This window comes from Cynocephalus volans, chromosome 8, assembly GCF_027409185.1.
Source record: "Cynocephalus volans isolate mCynVol1 chromosome 8, mCynVol1.pri, whole genome shotgun sequence".
Lineage (NCBI taxonomy): Eukaryota > Metazoa > Chordata > Mammalia > Dermoptera > Cynocephalidae > Cynocephalus > Cynocephalus volans.
Window position 1 is genome coordinate 144,705,790 of NC_084467.1, and position 14,984 is coordinate 144,720,773.

General features: G+C 37.2%; 1 protein-coding gene across 1 annotated transcript in view; it reads right to left on the reverse strand.

The window, feature by feature from the left end:
- NIBAN1 (niban apoptosis regulator 1) overlaps positions 1–14,984 on the reverse strand; it is a 146,814-nt gene that overhangs the window by 90,444 nt on the left and 41,386 nt on the right. The window lies entirely within an intron of this gene.

Here is a 14,984-nt window from a genome sequence, read left to right on the forward strand (position 1 = left end):
CAAAGGAGAATTCTGAAGCAGATTAGAAATCCTCATGTCAAGCATTTGCAACAGAACATAGAAATTAATACAGACTTCAGGCCTGTGCAGACCAGCGGTTAGTTCATGAATAGGATATTAAATTGAGGAAATATAAACCTGTCATAATATTCTAAAATATTTTTAAATATTTTCATGTGAACTTAACATAATTTTTGTTTTTCGAATTTGATGTTATGGTTAACAGAGAAATATTAAAATATAACACATTGGGAAGATTTTTAATTTTTGTTTTTCGAATTTGATGTTATGGTTAACAGAGAAATATTAAAATATAACACATTGGGAAGATTTGTTTAGAACTATAATGCACGTAAAATTTCAAAACTAAGTGAAGAGTTCTAACCACATAGATTGAGATACTCGGCAGGAGAAACTTCAATCCGTATCTGCCAGTTTCTATGCTTATGTACTCATATCCAAAAACACCCAGAGTGTATAAATACTCTCTATATATGGAGCATCCTATTTTTGCTTGGGCATTTAGGTCTCATGATACGTATGAGATAAAGGGGAATTTTCTCATATTCCCTTAATAAAATGACATTTACTGGTCTTATTTATGGGCTTTAGTAATTATTACTTGTAAGGTCCTTTGAGACCCACTAATAATAGATTCTGTAGAAATGCAAATAAAAGCTCCTATAATTTGAATCAGGCCTGCTTTTGCTTGTTCTGTGAGTTTATAGTATTACTGTTAATCAGTATTTGCATAATACTTTAATATATTCAGGCTTTATAACCAGTTAATTGGTTATTATTTTATTAGCTTTTATACAGTGCATAAGCAGTAAAATTCTATAGTCTTGTCTATAATTTTCTTACATAGGAGTGGGACATCCTGGGGAATTCCCACAGTGAGAATGAGTCTCAACTCACTGAAACATAAATGATTAACAAAATCTGCCCTGTAGGCCCAAGCAACCACTGTTAGGTGTATCAGAATAGCCGCCTGTTAATTTCTGATGTTAATTTTTGCACTCTTGCAAGCACTTGGATTGAAATGAAAGGAGGTGGATGTCATTTTATGATGAGCTCTGCAACGCTTTGAAAGCTGAGATTCTACCACATGACCAAGCTTCTGGTCTGCTTCTACTGAGGTGCTTCGATGCCACCACTCCCTCCCAATGCATGAGAAAAATGCTTCTGTGACTTGAATATCTGCATATGGTACCATCAACACATCATCTACCAGGTAGCATGTATAAAGAAGGAACCACAGCTTCTTTAGGTAATTAACCTAATGACTGGTCCAAAATGCAAATAAAACAGCTAACAACATCACAAGTCCTAGGGGGAAAAGAACCTAAAACTATTCTCCACATATATCTGGATTTTAGATTAAACCTATCTGAACCCAAATAAAGGAGTACCCAATGTAAAGACCTTGAGAATGAGAGCAAAGTCTGATGCCGAAGCAAAGTAACACTATGATTAAGAAGATGGACTCTGGACTCGGATAGATATGGGTTCAGGTCCCATCTCTGCTACTTAGCTGGAGGACCTCATGAAAGTTACCTTTTCTTTCTGCTCACATGTACAATGAAGACGAGTGGAGCAACCTCATAGGGGTGTTGTAATAATTACAGGAAATAACACAGTAAAGTGCTCAGCATTTTAGCTGGCACATAACAAATGTTCAATAAGTGATAGTAATTAAAACAATAATGATGATGATGGAGCCTCTCAGCTAAGCACCAAGAGAACATCCTCAAACTGAACTGAGGAATCACGGTGAAGCCAAAAAGCAAGTTGTCTACTAAAACTCTTGAACTGGGGCCATCCTACCCGGCTGAATAATGTCTGTCCCACCCACTGCGGACTCAAAACAAACACAACCCATATCTCCACAGACGATTCAGCATAAGAGGCTTATGATGCATCCCTGAATTAAAACCAACTAAAATGTTAGCAGTAATGAGCTGAAGTGAAAAGCATGAGTTAGTAGCTGTGTTGCATTAAAGCTGTCTCTCTGAGCCTCAATTTTCTCACCTGTAAAATGGGGATAATAAGATGCCTATATCACAGGGTTTTCTGAAGAGTAATTAAATATTCTGCAGGTTAAAAAGTGTCTAGAACAATACCTGACACATATTTGCTGCTCAATAAATTTTGACTATTTAATACTCCACTGTGAAAAATTCAAATAAGTGGATCAAACCACAAGAACCCCATTAAAAAAAAAAACTTAGCTGAAACCAGCTTGTTTTCCACAGTGTTCAAGATTCTTGAGTACTGAATTTCCTTCATTTCTACCCTGCCCCATATTTACTATCACATTTCCTTTCCTAACCATTTGCAAAACACAGTGCCAAGTCTTCCACTAACAGGAGGTTCCCCAATAATAGGAAGACTAGAGCCAACAGAAGGGCTTCTTCCATACTTTTGGCATACCAGCATTTTGGGCACAGGCATATTTCTTCTGATCCTACCCAGTTATTACAGTCTGCACTGGTGCAATTCACTTGACCAGGCTGCTCATCACACCGTTCAGGGTAATCATCACTAAAGCTAAAAGAAGCCTCTTTGACAGCTCTGTCCACAAAACTTAGCTTCAGTTCAACTTTGTAACAGTATCTGCCGGCCCTTTTAAAACCATTTAAATGTACACTGGATCAAAAACTCGGCACTTATGTGACTCCTCCTCCCCCACTCCTAAATTCAATCATCAGATCCTGTCACTTCTATTTCCAAGTATTTCCTGAATTCATCTGCTTTTCCCCTTCCCAGTCAGCACGCTTTCAATCAAGCTTTAATTATCTCTCAACAACATGGTGAAAGTCTCTTAATCTGCCCTACCTCAGCATCACAGCAGGGCAAAAACAACTTAACTAGCTCTCAGCTCTAAAACAGGAATAAAAAAAGTCAAAACCAGGGTGGGAGGGTGAGTACCAGGGCTGAACACAGACCCCGGAAGATTATGAGAAATAAGCCAAAGCTTGGTTTGTGTGGCAGAGGCAGGTTCTGAGAAGTGGCTGATGGGGCAAAACAGGAGACGCTAAATCGAAGCTGGCCACCTTGGTCCCACTCAAGATAAAGCTGGCACGAGTTATCAAGGCCCAGATGTTAGAGAGGGGAACCGTCCTTCAGAACCAAGTCATGGCACTGATGCTACTAGGGAACTCTTTTGAAAGCCATACGAGGCATATCATACCTCATTAGTTACAAAGGCACAAACTTCTGGGTCTTGGCCTGACAAATTTCATTTGACAAGCTGCTGCCAGGCCATGTCAATACCTTCATAAAAACCTTCAGTGGTTCCCCATTACTTACTCTTTAGCCTAGCACCAAAGGTCTGGCATCCGGCCCCAACTGTCCTTATTTCACACCTCTCCACTCAAACTAAACTTCCTTGCCCCTGTACATACCCATGCCTTCTCTCCTCCTTTCTCCCCCTAAAGCCCTGCCAGCCACTTTCAGACCCTTCAAGCCCAGATGGCAACCCCAACCCAGGAAGAAGCCTTATCAGATCTCTCCAGCTGAAAACAATCTCACCTTTCACATTCTCCAAAAACTGTGCAACACTTTTGCTACCCCTGATTAAATATAGCTTATCTCTTCTCCAAGGGTAGAGCATATTTATATACACAGCAAATATTCATTGAATGAATGAAAGAACAGCTGAGTAAATATTCAAGAGTAAAGCAAATTACAATGCATTATAATAATGAAACCCACACCAATGCCCCAGGAAAGGAGAAAGGAACAGTTTGCAGCTTGAATATTTATCATTAAAAATATACACTCTTGAAGCTCAACTTATTTGCTTACAAAAAATCAGACTCTAACAGGTTAATTCCTTTTAAGCTTTTAAATGAGTTTTCTCCATGAAATTATTTACAAACAAAATCCTTTCTTTATTTTCCTTGACCAGTCTGGGAACATGGGGGTCTAGGTAAAACTTATACAAAGTCCGAAAAAGCTGACAGATTTGTATATTTTCTCATTCTAGAAGGTTCTTTTAAAACCAGTTCCCAGTCCTGCAGCAGTTCAACTCAAATCTACTGTTTATCAACAGTCTTTCTTGAAAGATATGGTTTATAGTAGATTATTCCTAGTTCCCCCATCATTCCCAGTGTCATCACAACTATGTTATATTCTAAAATCTTTTCAATTATGCAGATTGCTCTCCCTATGTCAATTACTTTTAGAAAAGTAGCTCATTAAGTATAAAAAGATATAAAAAATCCAAACACTATTTTTGCCATATTTCCTTCTCATCTTTTTTCAGTTATTTTAAAAAATAGTTGAGATTATTATATTTTATATCCAGTTTTATTTACTTAACACTTATTTCATCTTTGGTTTTTCCCATGACATTATTTTTTTAATCATGATTTTCAGATGCTGTATTTTTATTGTTACTATGAAAGAGAAAAACACAGAACCAAAAAAAAAAACTTTATTTTAACAAGGTGGCTATTTCCTGGAAACTGAGGCAAATCGACATAGGAGGAGAGGCTTAACCATGTCTTTAGCACAGTTTATTAAAAATTGTTGAGGTTTCAGGTGAAGATTAATTTTGGGAAACAAGACCAAAACATAAAATGTTTTTAATATTTATAAAATAAAGTACAATATCCACCATTGTTTATTTTACCCAGAGTTTCTCAAATTATAAAAGTTTTAAAATCTCGATGAATTATAACATCAGCTATAGTCACAGATTGCTCAGCACCATCACTTTATACCTTAGGGTGGGGAAATCAGAAATCCCAATTCACAATACAGAGGCGCTAAAATCTAATTACATGGAATAATGCCCAAGGACTCTCTTTTTCTTCTAGTAAATGCCTTAGAGAATGGGGATAAATTGGACTCTCCATAATTGAACGAAAGGGGAGGTGTATGTGTTTTTAAAGCACATTAACTACTGGTGTTCTAGTGACAGGTTTTTGAACAGACCCCACTAGGAAAAGGCAAAATGAATCATGGGCGGTCTTGATTCTGCAGCCTACCGTGCAGAAACTCCACCTTGAGTTAAAAACAACAGCCATATAAACCAACTTAAGCTCTCTTGTGATTTACTTTGGATATTAATCCACAAAGTGAAACATACAAACACTTATGCTCCCAAGAGCTTTTATTAAATACAGCCAAGTCATTCCAGGACCCTCCCAGGGCTCAGAAAGCATCTGGATAGAAAGCAGGCATGCTTAGGAACAAACAATAGAACACAGTTTCCTGGTTTCCAAAACTCACTCATAGACACACAAACTCTGTGAGTAAAGCTTGCAATGAACTTGCCCTCAGACTGTTAGAGATCCTAAGTCTTCCCCAAACCGTGCTCTAAAAGCAATCCCAGTATTCTTAATATGCCCACAAATCTTAGCCCTTCAAAGGCATTCGGTGAATTGACATGTACTTACAGATGCTTACAATAAGGGATCAGGCATCAGCCCCAGTGGGGATAGCAGAAGCAAAAACAACGTTTTCTACAAATGACCACAGTCACTGAAATAAATTAAGGTCCCATCTGCACGACATAGTCAGTAGAAAAATACCTTTGCAGGTTAACATGAGTAAGAGAAACGGGAGAAGACATTAAGAGAGGAAAAACACACCACCATTTTATGTTACAATTCACACTACCTTATTCTATGGAAAAATGAAAACCCCACTGTGGTCAGCTACTCCAGAGCTCAGCTTTCTAGAACTGTGAGGCCTTAAGGCTGGTCTCCTCTTTTGGGAGGAAGAAACCAATAGTATTGTAAGAAAAATATATATGCACGTATGTTTATGCATACATCATTCTTTAGCCATAATTAGATGGATGTAACTATATTTTCTTCCATTTCATTTGGAAAAACTCCTTGGAAATTTTCAAGATTATCTTGCTATTACCTCACAGTGTGCCTCTAATTTTCTCATGATACATCTGATGAAAATAAATTTTGTTTATTTTGCCATTTTTCTAAGCTGTCTCATGTCCCCCAGGGAAGCTGTAGACTGGCTGTCTTTTTCTTTACAAAAACTGAGGGAAGAGTGTGAAAAAGAAAATTAAACTAATCTGACACAGCTGCTTTTTTAGAACGTAGCACAAGAACTATGAATTCATAATAATATTTTTACTCATCAGACAACCTTTCTTGGTCTTGAAGAAAATATATAACTGAAAGTTCAGAAACTGAAATAATGAGATTTCCTTTGCTCTTTTGAGTCTAATCATAGTTATTTTTTCTGCACATTATCAAAGGCGCTCAGATTATTCCAAAATCCTGAAAATATTCTTTGCTTAGGGATTGCAACCATGCAAATGAACACAACATGCACATTAAAAGAAATCAGGCCAGACTTAAAATAAATCAGGCAACAAGCCTAGGAATTTTAATGACTTCCCTTTCCAACGCATTAGGTTCTCTTGTGTCTCCTCCAGATTTCTCTTATTTTTCTATGTTCTTCCCTTTTTCTTATTTCATTTTTCTTCTCTCCGTACAGAAGAATATTTGTTTGAAATGCTTTATTTATATTTTCTATTTCTCCTCTCTCAAGAATCTATACCATTCACTGAAAAAAAATGCATTTCTAGATAACTGTGTTTGGGGCCCAGATGTGCTTGCGTTTTGTTGTCTGGGGATATGGGTAACAATAGGAAGAAGTGGACTTGGCTGGAAAATGAAAGGTGGCATTGCTAGGCTTGGAAGGGTCCAGGAAAAATTTCGTGAACTACTCAACATTTCTGTAGGCCACCCGACTTTTTTGAAACTGTTTGCAAGGTTGATAAGAGAACGCATTAGTGAAAATTATTTTAGCATGCCCTAATTTATCCTCACAAGATTTAGAGAACTACCAAAATGGTTCTGACTTACTGTCCACTTGATTTGATCAGATGTCATGTCTCAGGATACAGTTTTCTTGACAACAACCCAAACATCTCCAATAATAAATATGACCTAGAACGGTTGATAATACAGCTTATCACATAGCCAAATTGTATTCTTTTGCAATCTAGTGATTTTCAGTCATTGGATAATTACTAAACTGAAAAATTACTGAGTAATGTACATTAGTGAAAAATTATCCAAAAGCTATTGTACATGATATTCTAAAAATAGAGACAGAAAAAATCCCCAATAGTGTTTAGATAGTATGAGGTTCTTTAAAGTCACTCTTTTTTCCTATGGAAATTGCTCTTCTATAAAATGAGCTCATATGGCACTTAATAAATGTTCTGGAACCTCAAAACGTCAGCTTTGCTTGGAGCCTGGGCCTCATGCTTTGATATTCACTTACTCTTAGTCAGTCATTATATGTGCCGGGGATTAAATATGAAGTAGGACTGTAAATAACTGAGACTGTACTCCACAATATACCTAAGAAAACAACTTGAGTTCATTTGGATGATAGTACACATGTGCCAATGCCAATCACATTCCAGCTTCCATATACTGGTAAAAAAAATCAAAGATTACAGACCCCTAGAGCTGGATGGGATCATAACGGTCACCTCCAATGCTCTCCTATTTTCAGATCAAGGAATTAACTAGCCAAAGGTCACAAAACAAGCTAGAAATAGAACATTTATTAAAAAGATTGGTGCCAATTTTTAAAGAGTTTTCCTCTGTTAATACTGCATTGATTTTTATGGAATAATTAAAGCACTTTTATTAGTGAAAGAATGTAAGTATTGTTTGATAATAAAAACTACATTGTCAAGAAGTCTTTGAAATAATCTTAAATTTGGGTAAAAAGATGTTGTGATGGTTAATTTTATGAGTCAGCTTGACTAGGCCACAGGATGCCCAGACATTTGGTCAAACATTATTCTGGGTGTATCTGTGAAGGTGTTTTTGAACAAGATTAACATTTGAATTGATAGATTGAGTAAAGCAGACTGCCCTACCCAATGTGGGTAGTCCTTATCCAATCAGTTGGAGGCCTGAATAGAACAAAAAGTCTGAGTAAGAGAGAATTTTCTCCTGCCCAAATGCCTTGAGCTTGGACATTGGTCTTTTCCAGCCTTTGGATACAAACTGAAACATCATCTATTCCTGGGTCTCCAGCCTGCTGGCTTTGGACTAGAACTACACCATCAGCTCTCCTGGGTCTCCAGCTTGCTGACTGCAGATCTTGGGACTTGTTGCCCTCCATAACTGTGTGAACCAATTCTTTATAATATATAATATTTTTATGTAATTATAAAATTATATAAATATATATATATACACACGTATTGGTTCTGTTTCTTTGGAGAACCCTGACTACTATAGATATAATTAATTGAAATATATTACTGAGCCCCAACACAATTATCAATTTGTTTCATTTAACATATATTAAACTGTTAGATCAATAAGAAGTTAAAAGATTGCAAATGTCTAGTGCTTCAATGTAATGAGTTCCAAAATTTCTCAGTAGAATCATTATGTCAATGTGTTTCAGAAGACACTCTGAAAAACATGGAATCTATATTTAAAACATTCCATTAAGTGATCTATGAAAGACAGTAAAAATGTCTGGCTCAACTTCATCCAACTTGGCAGAGGCTGCCAGCAAGAACGCGGAGACTCAGCAAAGCTCTGGGCACCAGGGAAACCAGCTGACCTTATCTGAGTACCCCTTAATCCCATTCAGGTGTTCCAATTAAGTGGTATCACTGTCTCAATTAAAGCTGCAGTCTTTTCTGGATAATACCATAAGGCTCCCTGAGAAATGCACTAATTAAGTAGATTTTCTTATCTACTGATTAAGGATCTGTTTTGCACAAAACTAAGGTTAAAAGGTACTGCTGTGGACAAACCCCGTCATCTGCGTGATATTTGAAATGTCTTTAACAAGTTTCTCTGGTATCTGCTCTGTATCCTACTTTGTAAGAGCCTAGAGATATGAATTACAATCCACTAAAAACAAGGATTTTGTGTATGTGTGAGTTTTCTCTCATTATGAAATATTTCAAATATACGTAATAATAAAATGATTAATATATATACCTCCTATCCACCTAAATAAAATGCTAACATTATGAAATACTTGCCTCAAAAAATTTTTAAACAAAGTACTACAGCTGCATTTGTAGGCCCCTCTACCTTGCCCCACTGCATTACCAGGCACCACTATGCTGAAACTGGTGTTTAAGCCTGTAAATCATTTTAGACTCTTACAACATATGTATGTATCATACATAATTAGTAACATTGTTATTCATCTTTTCAAACTTGACTGTAATTCTGCAGATTGTTTTTTTCACCCACATTATGGCATGCATGTGTGTCTGTGTGTGTGTGTATACATAGACACACATATGGTATATTTAATTCTACTTTATTCGTTTTGACTGCTATCTATAATTCTAACATACACTACAATTTATTTCCTTATTGATGGACCACTCACTTGATTCCTTTTTGCTCTTATAATTCATGCTGATGCAAACTTTAGTTCATGTATCTAATGCACATATGGGAGTTGCTCTAGAGTGTGTATTTACTGGGGAGAGTGTGTTACTGGGGCAAAGTGTGAGCATCTTCACCTGCACTTGATATTGCCAAACTGCCCTCCAAAGTGCCTGTGCAAATTCACATCTCACCAGCACAGTATGAGAGTTCCCTCCTCCCACATCCTCAAACTCTTGGTATGTCCCACTTCCATGTGTTTATTCGGACAGATGAAAAATGGTGCCTTAATTTACTGGTGAAGTTGAGCATATTTTCATATATTTATTGGCCATTCGGTTTCCTTATTCTATGAATTCATATCCTCTACCCATATGTTTTCTTCTTACTGGTATATAGGCATTGTTTACATATTCTAAGCATGAATCCTTCTCATATATAAACATTGCAAGTATCTTTCCCAATCAGTGGCCTGTCTTTCCATTTTAATTATAGTGATCTGTTAAACAAAATTTTCCAGTTTAATGGAGTCGAGTTTAACTATTCTTTTCTCTCTGCTTGTGCTTTTAGCATCTGGATTAGGAAATCCTTCCTTACTCTTTTGTTCATAAAAGATGTTTTTCTAAAAGTGCTTTTTGTTTTTGCTTTGTTTTGACGGCTGATCAGAAAAGGGATCCAAATCTGCAACCCTGGTTGCAGGGCTCTAACCAACTAAAAGTGCTTTTTGCACAAAGGTTTTTACCACCTGGAATTGAGAATGATTTAGGAATCAGTATTTCTCCATACACGTCACCAATTGTTCCAGTACTATTTATTGAATAATCCACATTTCTTCAAATCTGTATAGCCACTTCTGATATATGTCAAGTTTCCATATTTGATTGGGTTGTTTTAAGTTCTCTATTCTCTTCTACTGGTCTATTGCCAAATCTGTACTATCCTTACCGTACTGTCTTTATTAATTTCTGATATCTAAAGAGTAAAGTCTTCCCAAAAACTTGATTCTTCTTCAAATTTTCTTAGGTATTCTTCACTCAATGCTCTTCCATGAGAATTTAGGATGAATTATGTCAAGGAAAAACAACGGTGGTATTTTGATCAGAATAACAATGAGTTTATAATTATTATGAAGCTGAGAGCATTATCATACAGTCTTCTCCTCTAAGACTGCTGCTAGTCATACAGCACTTATGTGCAAACTAGGAAAAGACACCCTTCCACAGGGCTGATGCAGACAGCCCCACATGAAGAATGCAGCATGGGCTGGAATTTAGCTCTGCTTGCCCTCCAGCCCCACGCCTACTGAATCAGAAATTCTGGAGGTGCAGCCCAGAAATTTGTATGTTAGCAAGCCCTCCAAGTGATTATGAAGCACACTGAAGTTTGGAACCTCTTTTAATCAGTCTCCTATTGACAGATACATGGACAGTTTCCTTTGCCAAGTATAAGCAATGCTGTAATGAATCATTTTATATATGCCTTTTGTACCTGTGCAGGTATATACAGGATAAATTTGTGGAAATAGAAATGCTAAGTCAAAGAGTAAATGCACTTGACTTTTAAGAAAAATGGACAAATTGCCCTCCACAGTAATTCTGTACTGTCACCAGGATCATGCGAGATTGTCATTTACCTACATACTCACCAGCAGCATGTTCTCAAACTTTTGTGTCTTTGCTAATGAGAGATGCCTCTTTCATGCAGATGAAAAGTAGAGAACTAATAAAAAACCAACACGTATCATTCTGCCTACCTGAGCTTGTGCCCTCCATTAAAACTAAGGGTTAACAGAGAATGGCAAGAATTATTCTCAGAGTAGAGAGTTGAAATGTGTATTGTATAATCTCACTGAAGAAGGGTTGTAAATAGCAATTACATATAACTAATATTGTACTTTTAGTTCTGTATTATAATTCATGTGCATTATTTCTTTTAAGTACATTGCAGATTTTTGTAGGCCAGCCTGGAAACCAAACCAACATTTATAACATTTTTTCTACAAGAAAAGGCATTCCACAATCCAAACCACTGACTTAAATTTGAAACATTTGGAGTATGTGAAGGACTGCCTAGATATGAGAAGAGAAACTGCTATTTCCACATTGCACAAGGGAAACATTTTTAAAAGTAGATACTCTCTTAGACCAGGTGAACTTCCTGTGGTCGACTGGATGTAGATCAGAGGTGGATAGCTCCCATGGATGCAAATTTGGTTTGCCGTGCAGTCAAATTAGTGGTTGTCATCTGTCTGCATTCCCCCAAGTGTGTCACCATCAGAGGTTTATACAAAGCCACTCTCAGAGGGCCCATTCAGTTTTAGTACTAACACCCCAAATGGAAGACTTCTGGGGTTTCAGATACATCTGAAGAGGGCTGGTTCGATCTCAGCACAGAACAGACCCTCAATCCTTTCCCTTGAGCAGATTCAATCTCTGCTGAATGCAGCTGGACTTAACAGTGGCACAAGATTCTACTGCGGAAAGGTCCAAATCTCCATTAATTTGTTTTCATCACGTATTAATTACATGACCTTAGGCAAGTTGCTTTATCTCTAGAACACATTTTGCAGACATAGAAACCATCTGCTCATTTAATCCCTTTAAGGGAATATGATGGCATTCTATCTGAGTACATGAAGCTCTCCAAATAAAGACACACAAGAAACGTTATTACTTGCAGAAACAGAAAAATCACATGGCAAGAAGTGTGTTGTCTGATAGAAGTGTTTAATAGAAATTTCTGGGATGATGGAGTTGTTCTGCATCTGTTCTGTGCAGTTCCACGGCCACTAGTCACAGGGGGCTACTGAACACTTGAAATGCAGCTACTGTGACTGAGAAACTGAATTAATATTTTAGTTAGTTTTAGTTAACTGTCGTTTTAATAGCCACATGTAGCTAGTGGCTACATGAGCAGTGCGTATTGAGCAGTGCAGTTCTAGAAAATATTCAAGTCTTCATCTTAAAATGGGGTTAAAAATCACCTATCTCAGTGTTTCATTTGCCTTACTGGTCGTAAGATTTTCCTAGGCTGCCTGATAAAAAAATAGAAAATTCTGTTTCCTACCTCAGACCTACTGAATCAGAATCTACTCAAGAGAGGCCAGAGAATCTGTGTTTTCAATATGTTTCTCCAGCAGATTCTTATGATCAGGCCAGTTTGGTGCATTTAATAGCATTATAATGGAGAATAGAAACTGACATGTGTAAACATTAGCAACATGCCCGACCCTGCACATATTCCAGAGGGAGAAGGCTCAATTCTGGGGAAATCAGTTGTGCAAACAAACATGCTCACTAGTTCTCTACAGAATAAGACAATCTGGTACTTCCAAGGGTGGGAGGTGGGGAGGGATTGTATTCCAGAATGCTGAGGGGACTTTATCAGTTTTCCTTTGTTTTGTTGTGATGAGGAGGAATAGAACCATATAAGGTATGATTCTGATGATGAAAGGATGAAAAATCTTGACTCCATTTGATATGGTAAATTATTTTTGAAATCTGGTGAAGGAAATTGGAATGGGAGGTAAGAGAAAACTACTAATGTGTAACTACACCATGAAGGTAATTTGAAAAATAGATGTGTGTGTGTGTGCGCGTGCGCATGTGGGGGGTAGGGAGAGACTGAAAGAAAAACTTTGCATAGCAAAGGCTTCCTTAACATCAAGGTTGTTAACTTTATGAAATAAAAGAATGATCTCAATAGGATGAAAGGACAGCTTTTTGGAAAATGGCCTGCATGCTAGTCCATTCCTGAATTTGCTGCTGTTTCAAGGAGCATATTATATAACCCCCACAGAGAATTCTGAAATTTCAATATAGTTTCAGAAATCCATGAACATTCCCATTTTGCAGACATGGAAGCCATCTGCTCATCTATTTTCCTTCAGGGAATATAATGAGATTCTTTCAGAGCCCTTGAAGATCTCCAAACAAGAGATACAAACATTGCAAGAAAAGACACTACTTGCCGAAGCAGAAACATCATATGCTGATAAATGTGTCAATTACGGTTTCTGTGAGCTCTCTCATCAAAGTTGATCTGGATAGTATAAACAGATACCATTGCATGTGCTTTGTAACACATATATGAGTACCAAAACAAAAAATGCAAAAATGGTAATGAGGGGAAGAAGAAAGCTGCAATAGGTAAATAAATTATTTATGAGTAAAGCTAAAAGAAGCTTAGATTGAAAATTTCAGTTGAGTTTACATTTTAAATTCCACTTCACTTAATTGTAATAACCACATAATAATGTTATATTTTATTTTTAATGTAAATAATGTAAATATTTGATTTTTTATCAATATGACCTAGCTATGAGCAAAAAAAAAAAAGCCAATTCAAGTTCCCTATTCCTCTTATATAATTAATTTATATATCTATATCTATCTATCTATCTATCTATATATACACATTATTTCCAAATAAACTATATATCACTTGGCCAAAGCTTTAAAATAAGGGTTGTTTTTTGTTTTTTTTTTAACAAGTAACCTGATTAAAAAACAGCAAGGGAGCTAAATAGGCATTTCTCAAAAGAAGACATACAAATGGCCAACAGACACATTAAAAAATGCTCAACGTCACTAAGCATCAGGGAAATGCAAATCAAAACCACAGTGAGATATCATCTCAGACCAGTTAGACTGGCCATTATCAAAAAGACAGGGAATAAAAAATGCTGGTGGAGATGCAGAGAGAGGGGAACATTCCTACGACATTGGTGGGACTGTAAATTAGTGCAGCCATTATGGAAAACAGTATGGAGGTTCCTCAAAGAACTACAGATAGAACTGCCATATGATCCATCAATATCACTACTGGGTATAGACCCAAAGGAATGGAAATCATCATGTCAAAGGAATAACTGCCCTCCCACGTTTATGGCTCTATTTACAATAGCCAAGAGTTGGAACCAACCTAAATGTCCACTGATGGATGACTGGATAAGGAAAATATGGCATATTTACACAATGGAATACTACTCTGTCATAAGAAGAAATGAAATTCCACCATTCGTAGCAATATGGATGAATTTAGTGCTGACGGATATTTCACGCTTGCTCCCCTATCTCAGCAGAAACCTCAGAATCACCCTTGACTCTCCTCCTTTTGGTGCTACAGTCACCAAATCCTGCCCACTTGACCTCAGAAATCTGTCTCAAATGCAGCTTGCTACCAACAACTGGTTCAGGCTCTCATCTCCTTCAAGAAATTACTGCAAAGAGCTCCTAACTTGTCTCCTGCCTCTGACTGCTCCCCTTTCAAATCTGTTTTTAACACCACCAGCCACAGTAACATTGTGAAGTGCACAACTGATCAGGTCCCTCTGATAAAAACCACCTTGGGCTCTTCCAGGCCCTTCTCAAGTTAGCCCCAACCCACCTCTCTAGGCTTCCTTCTATCCGCAGAGCATGGCGTGCACCTGCTTGGTCATGTTCCCCACTCTGACCCTCTACCTGTACCCTTCACTCTATCTGGAATCCACAGACCCAGACAAACTCCTATTCATCTTCAAAATCAAATTGAAAACCTGCACTGAAACTTCTCCTGACTTCCCTTCACCCACTACCTCAGTCAGAACTCATTGCTCCCTCTTCTATATTTACA